The sequence below is a fragment of the Daphnia carinata genome, chromosome 8 (assembly GCF_022539665.2).
Source record: "Daphnia carinata strain CSIRO-1 chromosome 8, CSIRO_AGI_Dcar_HiC_V3, whole genome shotgun sequence".
Taxonomy (NCBI): Eukaryota; Metazoa; Arthropoda; class Branchiopoda; order Diplostraca; family Daphniidae; genus Daphnia; species Daphnia carinata.
In genome coordinates, this window is record NC_081338.1 from 802,937 (window position 1) to 820,485 (window position 17,549).

Sequence of the window (17,549 nt, forward strand, 5' to 3'; positions counted from 1 at the left end):
TTGGCTTTTTCTTCGGTTGATGCAAAGCTGGAAGCTCGTCTCACCTGGCCTCAAGTTGTTTTTGGTTCCTAGCAGGAGGAACATGAAGCCCTGTGAATTTTTTTTCCTTTCTATTGCTTTTGATGCGACCTTTATTGGAATTTAAATAATTTTTAACGCAATCTCTTTCTTTTCCATATATTAGAGGGCACTATAGACTATATGACTATGACACACAACATATAATGACAAGAACAGCAAAAAAGAGAGCAAGTATATTATTTCTTTTACAGTTTGTAGCTTCAGTTTCTCCCTTCCGCGGTCCCCGAGTGAAAGAGTGACCACATCGGGTTACTCGTGAGTAGCTAAGCGAGTAAGCATTATAACTTTAAAATATTTTTCCTACGCCCAATAATAAAATTACCATTATCAATTCACAGGGATATCTTGCAAAGGATGCCTCCAGCTGTCCATCGGTTTTTGTCATGAGACCGTGCATTTCTTCTCCGGTCCACCACCAATCTGGCATTTTCGTTTCTCTGGAGCAGCTCACTGAAAATGTCGATTGACGTCGTATTTTCCCGTGGTATTTCGATTCCGACCTGTCTCCTACTACTAGTTCTAATTGTATTATGGGTGAAGGTACTAGTAGATGGCAGCAACAACACTTACAGGTTCGAGGTCTCTATGCGTCCAACCATGCTGGCTGGGAAGACCCAGGATGACCCAGTCTTCTGTTCTGGCCGGCACTTTAAGTATTCCGACCGCTGGTAATATTTTGGTATTGGGGTGGTTGTCCACCATTAGGCGCACAGGGAAACACTACGTCGTAAGGTTTTGTTTCCGAAAGTGCTTATTTGTTTTTTTTGCTGTTGATGTAAACAACTTCTGGGCCTTGCCAACCAATAAATGTTTCCCCGCACTGCGTCTTGATTCGGGGTACATCGTTCATAAACACGCTGCTGCTACGGCACACGATTTTCTAGCGCTCCGTGTGCTGGTACCTGTGTTAGGTATGCATAATGGTCGGTCTAATTACTCTCGAATGTCATCGTCCGACAGTTCCAGGAATGTTTTGACATCAGTAACTAATACAAGAAAGTTTGGTAAGTTGTTTAAGCTGACACTATGCGTCCCATTATTCGTAGCACCTGACTGGGTTTTGATCTGAAACAGTTATATTGTTCAGCATGATCGAAGATAAGAATTTGGGGAAGATCGTGAACTGATGTTCCAACGCCGCTGCAATCACTGTGGATTCGTGATAGGCTACCCAAAGCTCGTCGCCCGAATTGACCAGCGTCAAAATAGGGGAGACTGGGGTGAGCCGGGACAGTGGGTGAAGTGGGACAGCTGTAGGAAAAATATTAAATATTGATTTAAAATTTCAAATAAATTATATAGTAGTTGTATGCAAGTTTCTTATTTAATGTAAAAGTTTTTAACGAACATGTAAAAAAATACACAAGTTATTTAGAAAATAAAAAACGGTATTTTCTTCGTTAAATTTTTCGCCGCTATTTAGTGTTTTTCTTCGTAATTATGCAAGAAATTAATATTTTGTACATACAGGCATTTTGTTTATCCATTTCTCTATCGTAAGCAAAAAAAATTATTTTAGGGCCATTATTTTTGGGCGAAATGGTATTCTTATCAAAAGCCTTTTTTTGGGAATGGTGTGGACAGCTTATGTGCTTGAAATGGGACAGCAGTTGGTAGGGTTAAGGCGGAGCTCATAAAAGTGGAAAACGAAGATTTACAAGTGTAGCATTTTAAATTTATAAGTGTTTACTTAAAAATGTGTTCTTAACTCTTGCTTTCATCGATTGATATATAATTAGTATGTTAAAAAAGTAATTAAAATTGAAAAAGCTGAAATTGAGATCAACATTTATTATGATTCTTTTTCATTTATTGTAACACATTTTTTAAAATGAAACAATGAAAGCCTTAACTCACTTAAACGTCCTTGAAAATACTTGGATTAACTTTTTTCAGCAACGTCCAATTTCAAGGCCAAAAAGTAGAGAAAAAACAACAAAATCCGTGTTCAATTCGTTAAACAGATGTGAAAAATTAACGTTCGTGGGGTAATGAGAAACTTACTCATACGAAAAATCAAATGCAAACATTTCAACAGTACGAGTGCAAACAGATCGAGTACGGAACTTATATTCGGGACTAACACTAACAATGTTACAAGTGATGCTTAAAGTAGCTTTTGATTGCTCATATTCATTATTTGATGTGTAACTCGGTGATTTTGTTTTCGGTGTCATCTTTCTCTTATCCCTAATCTTCCTATCCTCTTTGCAATCTTGGTTAGTATTTTCCCCTACTTTGCCAACCTTCTCATTGTTGGGTAATAAAACACGTTTAGCTGTTGTAGAGTTCTGCAGTTCTTTTAGCTTACGTCGATTAAAATAATCTTCGATATAATTCTTTTCTGCCGTATTTGTGATGATTCATGATTTTGCAACACGATTTTTGCATTGACGAACTTTAGCTGGCATATCATAGCATTATGTTCATTTGCAGAGACCGAATTGTGTTCCTCATCTGCAACTTATCGAGAAAACAAAAAAGAATATATGTAAGCATATATATTAAATTTTTTGTAATAATAGTTTAATTTTAATTACCTGTGTGATCGCTATCTGTCACTGATGATGGGGCAAACCTGTCATCTGATATGGCGATTCTGTTGAAGGGTTCAACTCCTGTTGCTTAAAAACCCGATATGATATTTGTGGGAGTAAAAACACAAATATAAGGTTGTTTGGTAAGTTCTGCAACTTCTTTAACAGTAATCCTTTCCCCTGGTTTTACTGGCAGCCACTCGTTGTGGCTTACACCAAGAGCCCTATTGAACGGCGCATAATACATCAAGTGGCTGTAATGCATGTGAGCAATGTGGCGGAAATGTTAAAGGGATTATTCCGTTATCATTTGCAAACTTTACGGCTGGGTATTCCGGGTGCGTTACGTGATTATCCATTGTTAGGAGAATAGAGTAATCAGCTGTAGATTTAACATAACAATAAAAATGTTGTAAAGACTGATGAAAATTTTCTCCAGTCATCCAGCCTATAGTACAATTCTACTCGAAAACATTAAAGTTCCCAATATACAAAATTGTAGGGCTTACCTATGCCACTACCGAAGCCTAAGCACCCAAATGGTCCCTTCTCATAAAATTCGGGCTTCATCCTTTTCCAAGGAAAGACGAATACAGGTGAAATCGATGACCCGATGGATGATCAGCAAAGATAAAGGCCAACATGGTAACGTTATCTCCTCTTTCACCTGAAACCGTTTGCTGTACTTGAAACAATTAAGCTTAGAAAAGTTAATTAGATTTTCTTACATACAGTATCCTCCTTAGTGTCCGAACACCAAGGGTTTTTGGGGCTTTTTTCCATGGTGTCTTATGGCAGTAGAAGGCCTTACGCAAACGTAAAAAAGGGCCAGTAAAAATGACGCCAAAAAAGAAAAGTTTTATACTTATGTTCTGATTAAATAATACGCTATCCAGCAAATGTTTTTCTTATTTTTTGTTATACAAGGAGGTGTTTTCTAGCCCCGCAATTACATTAATCGATAGTGCCCTTTTTAGTGCTATAACTTGGGAAGTTTTTCCCCGTCAAAAAGAGTTAATCTTACTCCCACTTGAGTCGCTGAATTCACTACGCTTTTTAAAGAGGGAAACTCATTTGCATGGTTTTCTTTTTCTTAGTTTTAAGTTTAGTGAATTCTTGTGAAAAATATTTAGTCTTAGATGTTTATCGCTAACGAAAGGAGCAAAAATGCAAACGCGCAGGAAAGAATTGTCAGTTACTGAAAGGGAAAAAAATGTTATTATGCGTGGTAATGGCGCTTCGTTTGGAGCCATTGCGAAAGTTATTGGTTGTAGTGTCAGTATATCACATGACACTATCTGCCGTTTTTCCGAAACCAAATGCAATTTGAATAGACCGGGGCGTGGAAGATACAGTGTATTAAGTGAACATGACAAGAGATGTATCGTGTATCTTTCAAGAAGAAACCGTAGGAAGACTGTCATCGAAACTAATAACGCAAGAATTCAATTCAGGAAGGAAACATCTAGTGCCGAAAACAACCATCCGAAAAGTGCTAAAGAAGTTTGGGATGAACGGAAGGGTTGGATGTAAAAAGCTTTTGCTTCGCCAGGCGAATATAGCTAAGCGTCTTCGTTTTGCTGAAGAACACCTTTCGTGGACAAGAGCAGATTGGACTAAGGTTCTAACAGCACATAGAATATGTTGTAGCGCCCTTTTATGAAATTCCTATTAGGTCTTATTTACAGACAAAAGCAAATTTTGCCTTTTCGGTAGCAACAGTCGTATTTATGTTCGACAGATGGCCAAAGAGCGATACAGCAGGCACAGTATTGTACCTACCGTCAAACGCGGTGGGGGCTCTATTTTGGCATGGGGTGGTATATGCGCAAATGGCTTATCAGTCTTCAGAAGAATTGACGGAATTGTGAAGAAAAGGGCCTACCATTACCAGGAAGACAACGATCCAAAACACGCTTCAAAACTATGCAGGGGATATTTGAAGAGAAAAGAAGCTAAAGGTATGAAAATGCACGGGCGTTGTTACGTGAGTTCTCCGTTTTGTAACTACAAAATTTATACTTAAACCATGTTGGGATAGTATAAGTAATTATTAATTTTAGCTAAAACTATTTCCATTAAGGTATCCTGCAACGTATGGTCTCACCATCGCAAAGCCGAGATCTTAATCCAATCTAGCAGGTCCGGGAACTGCTAGATTCCATGACTAAAACAAATTCTCAGAACATCAGCGGCTAATTTGTTCAATGTGTTACGCAATGCGTGGCATTCTATTACAAGTGAGACACTGCAAATATACGTATAGTATGTAAAGGCGATGCCAGGCCGTGATTGATGCAAAAGGAGACCATACGCAATACTAATAGAGGGAGTTTTATTGTTATCGATGCTATTGTAATTTGTGTAAAGCTTGCCTATTTCCTGTAAAACATTATAAAACCTGCCTAACCTTCAGTTATTTGTTTTCATAATAATAAGACTCCAATAATCTTTTTCTAGTGTTTCGACATGAAACATAAGTACTTGTATTTTCCTTGAATATCACGCGTACAATTAATAATATTCCTCTAAATAACTTGAAAGCTGTTTTGACAACAAACTAAATGCGTCTGCTTTTAAAACAAACTAGCTGTTTTCAGATATTTCTTCTATTCCATTTCCATATTGGCTGGTAGTATTGCCCTAAAGATATCTTCTGATTTTACTTGTAATGGAGGTAAAATACCCCAACCATGATGTTTCTTTGCGTATCTTCCAATAGTAGATTTGCTCAATCCATATTTGTTTGCAGCCTGTCTTATCGAATGAATACCACGAAGAACATCACTTAATCCCACTTTTAACATTTCTTTACGTGGTGGTTGTGAATTCCTCTTTCTAACATAAGTACGGATGATTCGTCAAATAACCAAACGATCAATTCTCCTTTAAACAATTAGGAATATTAAATCAGTTAGCCAAATCTAAAAGGCGTTGCACATTTTTGTAACAAAAGTAACTACATTTAGGGTAATTTGATATAAGATAACTAAATAGTACAAATATATATATGCACTAAATCCTAAATAATAAAAAGTAATTCGTCGTCTCAATGACACTGGCCAGTAATAACCTCATTAAAACCAGTCCGCCATTGTATAATTCATTATTTTTTTCACAGTTTCGTTTGCTTGAGGATGATAAGTAGATGTTTTGAACGCAAGGAATTATATGAATGGTCATTTTCGGCAGAAGAATAGATTGTAAGTTTCGTGTGTCATTCGTTTAATGCCTAAGCGATCCAAAATGACATCATCGTTATAAGCGCGCAGGATTCTTTCGCGGAAGGTGACAGGTATGCATAGTCTTCTGTAATTTTTCCTGTTTCTAGAAGTTTCTCTGAAAAGTTTTCCATAGTACATCACTACATTCTTCACTCTATCTCTTCCATCCTGAAGTTCTGTGATTTTCTCATCCTAATCACGGTGAGCTTTTTCTTTGTGGACGACTGAGCATTCGTCTTCCGCGGAAAGGGTGCTTGATGCTCTGACCAATACCTGCGATTTTGAAACATCCGTCATCTTCCATTTCTTCTCTCTGCTGAAACGAGCTGCGTGAGAGGCGGCCTATTGCCGTAGGTTTTTTTCACTACGATATACGATGGTTATACCGTATTGCTGTAGAGAGAGGCTTCAGCGTGCCAAACGTCCTGCGAGGCCTCCCTTACTAATAACCCAAACAATGCTTGCTGATCGGTAACCACCTTCACTTGACAACGCCACACAAATAATCGAAATTTATGCACACACTAATGCAAGGAACTATTTCTCTGTATCCGGCTAGCGTAAGTCCCGCTGAGCTAGTATACAATGCCGTAACCGCACGCATCCGCAATTTTTAAATTTTTCAGATCAAAGCTTAGATGAGCTAGCACAGAAGCTGATGAAAATGCTTCTTTCAGAGCATTAATCTCATCCATTCTCCAAATAAAAAAGCTTCTTTCTTTGACAGTGAGGTGAATGGATTTGGATAGCTGGACATCATCTAGATAAAGTAAATACGTCGTCTATCGTAATCCGGCCAAAATAATATCCATTCCCCCCTGAAATATACCATGGGCATTCGTTAAACCAAATGGGAGAGAAGGGAACTGATTTAACCCATCCAAAGCTGTTTTAGATTTATCTTTGCCACGACTGGAACCTATTGGTTTTGAAATTAGAGATCTATGCAGGAAAACTTTTAGGTCCTTCTAGGCGACTTTTTGTATTGGCTGCGCAAGATAGGGGATAAAGAATCTTTTACCGTCAATCGAGAGTTCATCCGTCACGAGCAACAGCCTCGGTGGATCTGGAAACACTGCGGTAAACAGTATATAAAAGTCATATCGTATTTGTTACAGCTTCACGCGGTACAAAAAAATAATGAAAAAGTTATCTACGCGTTAACAGTAGACCCTTAAACAGAATTATCAAAAGAGATCGGTATACATTACCCGCAATAGCCGATAAATTAGATGCATTCCGAGGGTATAAATATTTGAACTGATTTCAAATAAAATATAATAGTCAGACTGAATGCTGTTGCAACTGCTCCTTCTTTTGTCACTTTTTGTAATTTTTGTTGTAGCCCTTGTGGCATTGTATGTGACAATAAATGAAATTGTGACAATACTAACACTACTGCGTACTACAAGACACCTGGAATGTTTTTATAGTTCTTGGGTAGACTAAGGCGACCTCCTATTCTGAAATTAATTCGACGTTTCTGTGACACATATGTGAGTGATGTACTTGAACCAATCCGAATTCATTGATGCAGAAGGCGCTATGTCTCAGTTATCGATTGGAGCAAACCTTAGTAAGCTAAGGATATATTTATTTATAGCGCAAGAACATTGCGTATTTTATATGCGTTAAGTATTTATTGTAAGAAAAACGGAAATAAGGATACAATTTAATAGGCTAATCATATATTTACGGCTTTGTTATATTACCAAAGCCACATAAAAAACGGAATAATAATTCTTGTTCATTTGCAAAATTAGATAGTGCAAATTCAATAAAACAATATTTCGATTACCAAACGTCAAGCCTTTTTTTAACGATTTTCAAAACATTATAAAATCACACTGTGAAGTTTTCAATAGTTTGGAAGGATCAGAATGCTGCAGCAAGTGATAATTTAATTAACAATGTCTTAACCAACACTAAAAAAGGTGATAGACTTGAGCCACACTTGGAGAAGGTATGAAGACCTCCAGGGAAGGAAGCTAATGGAGTTTTCCTGTTACTGTTTTGTTTTATACTGTTTTGTGAATTACTCCCTTCCGGCTTTTGGATCTCTGTACCTTTCTAGGAGCTCATTTTTTTTAGATTCTTTTCCCTCGGTCACAGCCTGGTGCAAGGAAAGAGTGATTCATCTCTGTGGGGAGATAGCCACTCTTTCTTCTTCATCCGAAACATTATTTATCAATCAGTCTCTACACCTTCATTAAAATTTCGTTTAAAACTTGGTTCGATTCGTTTATAAAATCGCAAACAAAATTGATGGAACATCAAACTGCCAGGTTTGCTCCGTCAAAGACTTTTCCTATTTTCATGGCGTTTTCCGATGTATACTGTCTTCTGTGCTCAAAATTCTCTTTTGAAAAATGCTATTCCAAATCGACATTTATAGTTTCAAAACCGTACCCAAGACCACAAAAATCAAGCAAAGTAAGAACTCAATGGAAGAATCAACTGAGAAGCAAGGAGAGCAATATTTAAAAAAGAAACATAGTTTAGTGAGGAGGGTAGAAGAGAGCCACGCAACGGAACGAACTTGAAACTTGAAACTTATTCAAATTATGTTGAATTGAATTTCTTGTTGGTAAGGAAGGCAAGGCTACAATAGCATACTACTTTCTAGATACCGATTTTACAGAACTATGAAAAACAACGAAAACGCATTTGTAAGCTATGTTTTTCATTTTCGTTGCTCATTATCACTTCGATTTCACGAATGATGAAGAATCTAAGTGATACGTAGTACGTGAAACATCATGTTGTTCTAGGTGCAACTCCCCATTTCATACAAATGCTGTACGTCCATGTTGAAATTGCTGATGCTAACGTAAATTTCTCTTACAATAGGAATTTGATGTGAGCAGTGGCGTAACGTAACGACGAGGGAATTCAGCCGTTCCACTGTGATAAAGCTGATTGTGCGAACGTTTTGTTATGCTATGTTTTTAATGACAATAATCTTGTAAATTTCGTTAGTTTTGGAGAAACTCGTGAATAAACTTAATAGATCATTTGATTTATAACCTATAGACTCGCACGAAATATTTAGTTAATTGTTTGCTATAATTTAGCTGCCAGTTCCAGTTTACGTCTGTCTAGCTTTCTTATTTTAGCCTCAAAACTTATAATACCAAAGTAGATTTTTAGCCTAGCTGTTATATATAAACAAGATGCTTTTCCATAGAAACACACCTAAACTATAGCTCTTGTTTAGCTACTCTTTCAGAAGCTATTTAAAGAAAATTTTGAGGGATTATCCACAATACGATTCGACCCAGAGCACTAATGTTTCGTAGAAGCATGCTTTATCTTTGCGGTAAACCAAAAATATTCACTGCGTCACATATTTCCTTACATGGTAGTACTGAGCGTCGAAGAAAGGCAATGTTTTGTTTCATTTTTGCATGATGCTTAACTTACACATTTGTTCCTTGGAGACTAAATTAAAAAGAAAACCAATACCCCAATAGAGTTAAATTCTTAACTATAAAAATAAAAAAGTAGTAGTAATGAATAAAAACAAAAGCCAAACTACTTCTGGTCACAAGAAAAAAGCAGTTGGACACAAGAAAAACAAGAAAAGCAATACTCTCAACCCGAAACCAAAATTCTTAAAATATTGAACAGAATAGCAATTCAAAAAAATTACCAAAAGTAAAAAAAATGATTGGAGTGACCTATTTATCATGTTTTTATTTGACAATGAAAAGTGACGTAGTTCAGGAAAGGCCACTGGGGAAAAGTAAAGTTTCAGTTTTTTTAACCAAATGCACCGCCTATTCTCTTCTTAAAAGAAATTTAAAACAAATACATGAAAAAGATCCACTTATCTGTTGATGCTTAGATTTCTTTTGTAGCCCTACAAGCATCATTAATACCTACACACCGCTACAATTACTATGAGATACTTCAAGTGTAATAACTAGCCATGGCAACCGGCAACGGGGTTATAACATTTTTAAAAATTATTATCTAATGTTAGGTTCACTGTTTAAGTTTGGTTAATGGTGACCGCTATTGCACCGCAAATTTGTCGGCTCCCTAGTGGTAAATTGTTCTACTCTACCGCAAACTTTTTTAGTCTCTAATAGCCAAACGTACTGCTACATGGCAAACTTCGCAGCTTGCATGTGTCAATATGTTCATGTAATACGTACATTCATAATACGAGATAGCATCACCTCTGCGTCATATTTAATCTCGTTGCCGTGGACACGTGGCCTTCTTCGATTAAGGAGCAAGCAAATAACGAAATCCCGGAGAAATAGGACACGGAGAATTAGGACCTGAAAATAGGACCTGGAGTATTCTTTGTCCTTTATTAAAAGAGAAAAACCGAACGGCTTATGTGGATTTTTGTACTTCAAACAGCGTTATCAATAGCAGGTCTCGTCACTCCATCATAACTTTTTTGTTTAAATTAAGATTCGTAAGCATGATCATATGCTTTATCTATTGCTTTATACAGCTCATTTAGCAGAAAAGTAATTTTCTTACACAATATTGAATTTTTGCTCGTGACATTTTTTACCAATGTTTTCAGGCCATGCATCGTCCTTCCTTTATTGAGTCACGAAAATTTAATAATATAAAAACACTATTTGCCCTTGCGCAAAATAATGTTTTTTACGATGTATATGGCAACATTGTACTGCAAGCAGACAAGTGTTACAAGCTTAAAATGTCAACATCCTACTATTCTATAACGGTGGCGCCTATTGCCCACAGGTTCCGGGAGACAATAGCATTTTATCTATTGCCCCCGGAATTCAGGTGTTACTGCTGGCGAGGCTATTGCCACGACAGCTATTGTTGAGCTAGGTGGCTGAATTGGTATTGAATGTTGTGATATTTTCCATTTAAACTAATACAGGAAATCGAATACTTTTGAATGTTCTTTTTTTCTATACGTTAACGTTTTTCGTCTGTGTTTAATAGATCCCTTTATCGATTGATAAGAACAATTTGATATTGTTTGTATTTGTTTTATTATGTACCAATAAAATTGTATCTCTGCCACAGTTTTCGAATGGTATTTTTATAAATTATCTTAATGACGGAACATGAATCATGTATACGGGTTGATTCGGATAAATAGGTAATGAACTAGTCGGTGGGCAATGAAACGGTCATCAAAGGTAAGGCCGGGCAGGTTCAGGTAATCGTACAACGCGATCCGCGCGGCCGTGACTTTCAGACCAGCTAAAGGGTTACACACCATGTTGTTTAATGTTAGCTTGTTATATAATCTCAAGGAATGAAACAGCTGTAACCTTTTGAATCCCGGGAATCAATGGACAATAAGAGGGACGGAAGTAAAAAAAACACAATAATTGTGTGTAAAAAAACAACACAATTCGTGTCCGTTTTTTATCCAAGAATGTCTGTCCTTAGTTCGCTCAACAAAAATCAGTGTTTTGATAGCATTGATGAGATTTTGCTTTTCATCAATAAAGTAGAGGTGGTAGACTACGTTTATTTGCGCGCGACCCATTGAGAAGGTTGCGAGCTAAAACAAAAACATCACAAATAAAAGATGGATGAAAAGTGGCAGTTTAGAAGACTATTTACGTTTGTCCGCATTTTGGTTTGCATCGGGATCGCTCGAAGACGAATAAGCGAATAAACCAGAATGTGATGCCCCAAAGTGTTCCGGTGAAAATTGAGTTTCAGCTCTGCTCCAAGCAGGAAAAGTTTTATATTGTGTCTATGGAAGCTGTCCACCTGAAACACCCCGTTTCTGCAAACATTTGATTACCTATGCCAGGAAATGGTAGGAAGAAAATTATCAAAAATTCAGTTTTTCAAAATAATTGTAAAATTATTACCTTACCTTAGGCATATGGCACCTGAGTCTCTTGCCTTTGCAGAAGCTACCCTTTCTGTCGGTGCTCAACCCACTAAAGTGAGAAAGCTGTTGCAAGACAAGTTCGGCACTCATCTAATTAGCAAGGACCTTATTATTCTAAAACAAACACTTACAGGTAAATAATAACATTATATGGATTTTGAGAAAAAATTATGCAACTCATTTGATCAATATTAATAGGGAAGTCAGATAATGAATGGAAAGACACCGTTGATTACTTGATTAGCCTGCAGAAAAATCCGAACAACCTTATCAAGATTTTGAGGTAACCGTCGTTTACGTACAGCTAGAAAAGCAACGACAAATGTACCTAAAATACGGTAATATACTTGAGTTAGACGGTACTTACAAAACCACGAAAGCTTGCTTTTCCCTTTACCATCCTTTAATAGAAGATAACAATGGCGATGGACAGCCCGTCGCGATGTTTTTCTTGAAGGAAGAAATTTCGGATTCCATTTCAAGCTATCTGCAAGTTTTTTTCCGAGGTAAATATTTTTATGGTAAACAGGCAAATAACAAGACTATTAATATAATTTTACTTTACCGAACAACAACGTCTCTGTTACAGCTGTAACGCTGACCGACAAAGACTGTGCGGAAATTGCTGCACCTCCTGCAATTGCTGTAACGAAATTCCAACGTCCTTAAGGCTGTCGATGCTAAACTGAACAAGTTAAAAAGCCTGGGCAAAGAGGAGAAGCGTGAAATCCAACAGCATTTTCGTGCTGCTCTCTTTGCCTCTACATAGGAAAAATTTTATTCATCTCGCGAGCGTTTGATGAGTCTAGGTAACCAGGCAATAAAGTTACGTGTTAATGAACTTAATATATAACATACTTACTTTATAGATGGATGTGTCGCAGCTTATTTCCGGGACAACTGGTTCAATATTTCGGATAGGAGGTCTTTTGGGCGTCCAAACATTCGGAAATAACACAACGAACCGCCTGGAACGGTAATAATTATTACAGTTTAGCTAAAAGTACAATTAATGGCAACATTTTACCTTTAGCTTTAACCACCCTTTAGCTTTAATCATCAAAGATGTTCTGCAGAAAACCAAGCGACTACCTGAAGTGATAACGACCTCGGCTAACATAGGTTTGCTGCGCATGACTGATAGGCAAATTAAGCAGAACATCCGGAAACTTAGATTTTCCACAAAGTCTAAGCACCCACTGCTTCATAACTATGCGAAGTCCATTTCACTTTTTGGCTTGGACTAAAGTGGAAGGACAAATGTAGATAAGGAGACCAACGTATGACTTCATTCTCAACGAAGTAAGCCAAGTGCACCGAGTTATGTTAAGTCAAAAATCAATACGTTTACCTGTTTTATATTATAGGTACTGACGACCTAGAGCATTGCGTCTCGCAACACAATTTACCAGTTGAAATGCTATCTGACCGGCTGTACCAGCAAGTTTTTCATGTCTTTTGGGCTACCTTGTCGCCACATAACAAAATTTTCAACAAAAGATAACATTGAAATTTCTGCCGGATCTTTTTTGTACCACTGGAGCAATCGATGTTTAGAGGTATACAATATTTTTTTGGTATTAAGCGATTAAATTTTATTACTAAAATACGTACTTTTTCTAGATTGACGTAATACGTCCCAACTGGCTTACATCCAACGAAGCACAAAACCAACGCCACCACTGATAAGGACCAGTTTCATGAGGCCATGAGCTTCTTCAAGAAGCTGGATGGTACAAGGAGTCTCCTGGCTACATCCGACTTCGATCAAAAAATGAATCTCTTCCGGGAGCTCCATTCCTTGATAAAAGAAGATAAGCCAGTGCGGATAATGCAGAATCACGTTGCTTCTCCTCGCAATACCATCGCGAACTGCATTGTTGTACCAGATGCTTCTTCCCCACGTAGACGAGCAATCAACTTCCTCGGCAGTTGCGGTTGCGTCTGCTGCCGCCAAAGCGTTATACCAGATTCTGCAGAGAAAAAGGTAAATTAAAATAATACCTTATGAAAAACCTGCATTGACCAATTATAAAATTTTGGATTTACTTCATCCGTGGGCTTCCCTCCATCTTCCAACAGCTCCAAAAACGAGAGGCCGTCTGAAGAAGACAGCTGGATATTTTTCTTCTTATCACAAACATCGAAAACGTCCTTGAATTGAGCCGGAAAACAGGCTTAACAGATATGCTACTTGCATAGGAAGCTGAATTGTTGGCGACAGAAGAGATGATGATCAATGAGAACGTAGAGGTTGAGGAATCCTTGCACCATGGCACTTCTTCAATCACTCCAACATCCCCTGAACTAGTCGTGTTACCTAATGAGGTACTTATATTGCATAATTACATTCGGTAAGAAATGAATTTATATTTTTTACCTCGTGCTGTACAAATTCGAAATTTGAATTCAAAATTCGACAGAAAGTATGGCGGGAAGTAATTGAGGGTCTAAACACATTTTGAGCTGCATGTCATCTCTTCTACGAACACCTGACAACGAGATGAAGTATATTGTAAAATCTTGTCAGCGGCAAAGAAATTGTTTTGATTGCGACGTGTTTGCCACAACCTTCGCTACAATTTTGGCGAACGGGCAAGATCCCGAAACACATGTGTACGACCCCAATCTACTGCGTACTGACCTTGATGCCTGTTTGAAGTCTGGAGAACTATCCGCATTTCCATCTACATTTTGTAGGGTCAAGCGGAATCGCAATGAGGTGGTTGTTTCCGAGTCCGTATTTTGCCACTGTAGGAAAACGGCTTACATGTTACCATCGAAGGGATGGAGAATGATTGAGTGTGAACATACACATGCTTGGAATAGTTTCATGCAATGTGTATAGACAATTTACCTGTAAACGAAAATGATACTTGGTTATGTAAAAATTGTAAATTGTAATAATATAAAAACCTATAAAACCTGCCTATAGAAAATGTCTGGTTCTGTTATGGTGCTTTGTGAGCCAGATGCTAATAAATAATTAGATACACTGAGATAGATGCGCCTGCACATTTATTTAGTCCTCGGCTTGTCGGTAGCATTCAGTAACTTCCCTTCCTAACTAACTCGGCCAACCTAGGCCAAAGCCCTATGGTAACCCGTTACGGTCTAGGGGGTGACCTCTGATGGTCGAAATCATTTGTAGACACTACACTTACCCTATTATTTAAAAAATTATTTATTATCACTGTCTGCAACACATTCTACTACAGAAAAGGTGCACCGGTACCCGTTGCCAGCGCCATCTGGATTCCGGGGGGCAATAGACAAAATGCTATTAAGCCCCGGATTCTGGGGGTCAATATACTTTTCCTTCTATAAAGCTTTGAAGTTATTTGTTGTAAGCGGTGTTTGTTTGACCGAGGTAAGTGACTAGTTTAGAAATATTAGAGATTGTTTATTACCTAGCTTTAGCAGTTTATTCGGCTTGGAAAATGTCGTTGCCTAACGAAAGTAAATATCGGCTAGTTTTGTATCGTTTTACCCATTGAGTGATCTATGATAATGTTGATTTAATAATGATAAAAACCAAGGTAAATAATATTTGAGTAAAGTTTATGATATGACAGGCAGTTTGGTAAGTGGTAAAACGAGAAACAAGTAGTTGAAAGTGAGGTATAAACAAAATTGGAAGAAAATGGACCCAAAATATCAAAACTTTATAAAAAGCAAGGGCCCAACCCTCTTCTGAAGATCTTCTCATTTCTAGCTTATTCACCAAATATTCCAACTTGTTGGTTCTACAGTTGAAGATCTCAATACTAACAGGGTTGGTGTTTACCACAATAGTTCTATCCAAAAAGTTGACACCAGGAACCGTGCTTCCAATCCTGAAGAACTGAAAGAATGTCTAGCAGCTAAGCTCTCACAGTTCACAAGCATGTGTTACTATTCATATTTAAGGAAGGCCAGTCAGCTTATGCCATCTAATTTCAGGGGAAAAGCTGGATTTGCCTCATAAGAAAATGAAAACCAAACTTCTTCTAACCTAAGGAAGTTAGATAGATTGGAAAAGAAGAAACTAAAGAGGGAAAATAACAAGATGAGGTCCAAAATTTCAAAACTTGCGCAAGTCACCAAGGCAGCATCTGTGTTATCAACTTCTGCTCTTCCGAGTCTGGCAAAACAGAAATTCTAGCCAACAGTAATAAGTCATTAGCCAAACCCAATTTTTAACAGTGAAGACCGCGTTGTTTTCACCAATCTTATTTTGGAGAACTGTCTACTCCCTCACCCATTCTAAAAAAAACCACATCAAATCCAAAAGCAACAATTATTGAAAGTCCAAGAAAAAGTGGAATTCTAGGAAGGCAGAAGGTGGGATTGAAGAGAAGGCAAGAAGCATTGAAGAGACTGGGAAGGTGCACTGCAAAGAGCTGAAGGTTTTAAGGTAAACTAAACGCCTCGTGTTAAATGAAATTAACACGAGGCGGTAAGCGAGTGTAGCGGTGACGTCCAAGCGAGACGATGGCTACGACGACGAAAATACAAGTGTGCAGAAAAAATGCAGATAACCTTTGTCTGTTTTTTCAGGGCTGGAAGTAAGAAATTGTCAATGATTGCAATTCCCTCGCTAACTCTCATTTTACATAACACAGATGTACTCCTACAAGAAACCGAACAAGAAATCATAATTAAGGTCTTCTGGCTACGTAAGAACTAATGAAGAATTCTTAGGTGGAGACATAATAAGCCATGAACGTTGATAGCTGGAACTTATTTCAAGAACAGAACAAAGGTCCCAACGGTAGGTCATTATTTTATGAAATCTTCTGTATTGTTTAATGTTTTTAAAATTTGTTTACAAGCATAAAGGAGATGCTTGTGCATTATATACAAAGTAAAAGAACACGTTTTGGCATACAGGGTCCGCAAATGTTTTCTGTTTTTAAAGATTAATACATGATCTAAAGATCTTTGCAGCGTGCCTTTTATTTCTATATTTTATTCTCTGGGTAACAACACAGTTTAGATTCACATTCATAGAGATAAATTATAATTTTTTTAGTGCTGGTGCCAGGCCACTGTGGAGAGAAAGGGTATAAGGATCTAAATATAAAGTTGTTCTTCAATCATTCTTTTAGCTTAAAACATGGAAAGTTAACTGTTTTACCTCACTATTCCTTAATTTCAAAAAAAGTCCCCTGACCCGTTTAACAACAACACCTTGGGGCGCCTTCACCGATTGAATTAGAGAGCTTGGCGGTGATGAAACTGATGGCGAAGAAGCTGGACCATTAAATCCTGCAGCAACCGGACGTTTCGTTACTTTTCGTTTACTTTTAGATGTATCGTGGCTCGGCGGTGAAGAGACAAAAACTGTTTGCGATGAAGCAGGAATTTGCAAACAAGATTCCGGAAGTGATAGCGCAGAAGATAGGATAAGAGCTCTTGTCTCAACGGAATCATTAGGGGTAACAAGTGCACTGGTAGGTAAAGAATGTGAACCCTGTGCTCTTACTGTTGAGATAGTAATTGTTATCAGGAAAATATTTGGACAGAGGCATAAAGGATAAAACTTACTTTTTTGTTGATCATCTACCAACTTCTGCAATTGCTCAGAAAGACAATTGCCAACTTTGCTTTTTTAAACCATTAACGATTAACGATTAACGATGGAAGACCACACTTTATCATTAGGAGATGCAGACAGCCAAACATATTGACCATTGAAATCCTGTGCCAACGATGCAAGCTGTAAAAAAATAATGTTGAAATAAAATACCCTAGTAACTATTTATCTATTTAACTAGCAACGTGAATCTTACCCTCTCAGTAATTCGCTCCATTCTGTTGTTCTTGGTCCGTGTCCCCCCCTGTATTGTCTTGCAATGCAATGAACGTTTA

General features: G+C 37.6%; 1 protein-coding gene and 1 pseudogene across 1 annotated transcript in view; both read left to right on the plus strand.

Annotated features, from left to right (window-relative positions):
* Positions 1 to 1,735: 1,735 nt before the first annotated feature.
* LOC130689626 (tetraspanin-2A-like) overlaps positions 1,736 to 17,549 on the plus strand; it is a 61,747-nt gene continuing 45,933 nt past the window's right edge. Inside the window, exon 1 of the mRNA XM_057512587.2 lies at positions 1,736 to 1,741. The gene's annotated coding sequence lies outside the window, so the exon portion shown is untranslated. The remainder of the gene's footprint in view (positions 1,742 to 17,549) is intronic.
* On the plus strand, positions 15,265 to 16,336 carry LOC130686993 (uncharacterized; annotated as a pseudogene).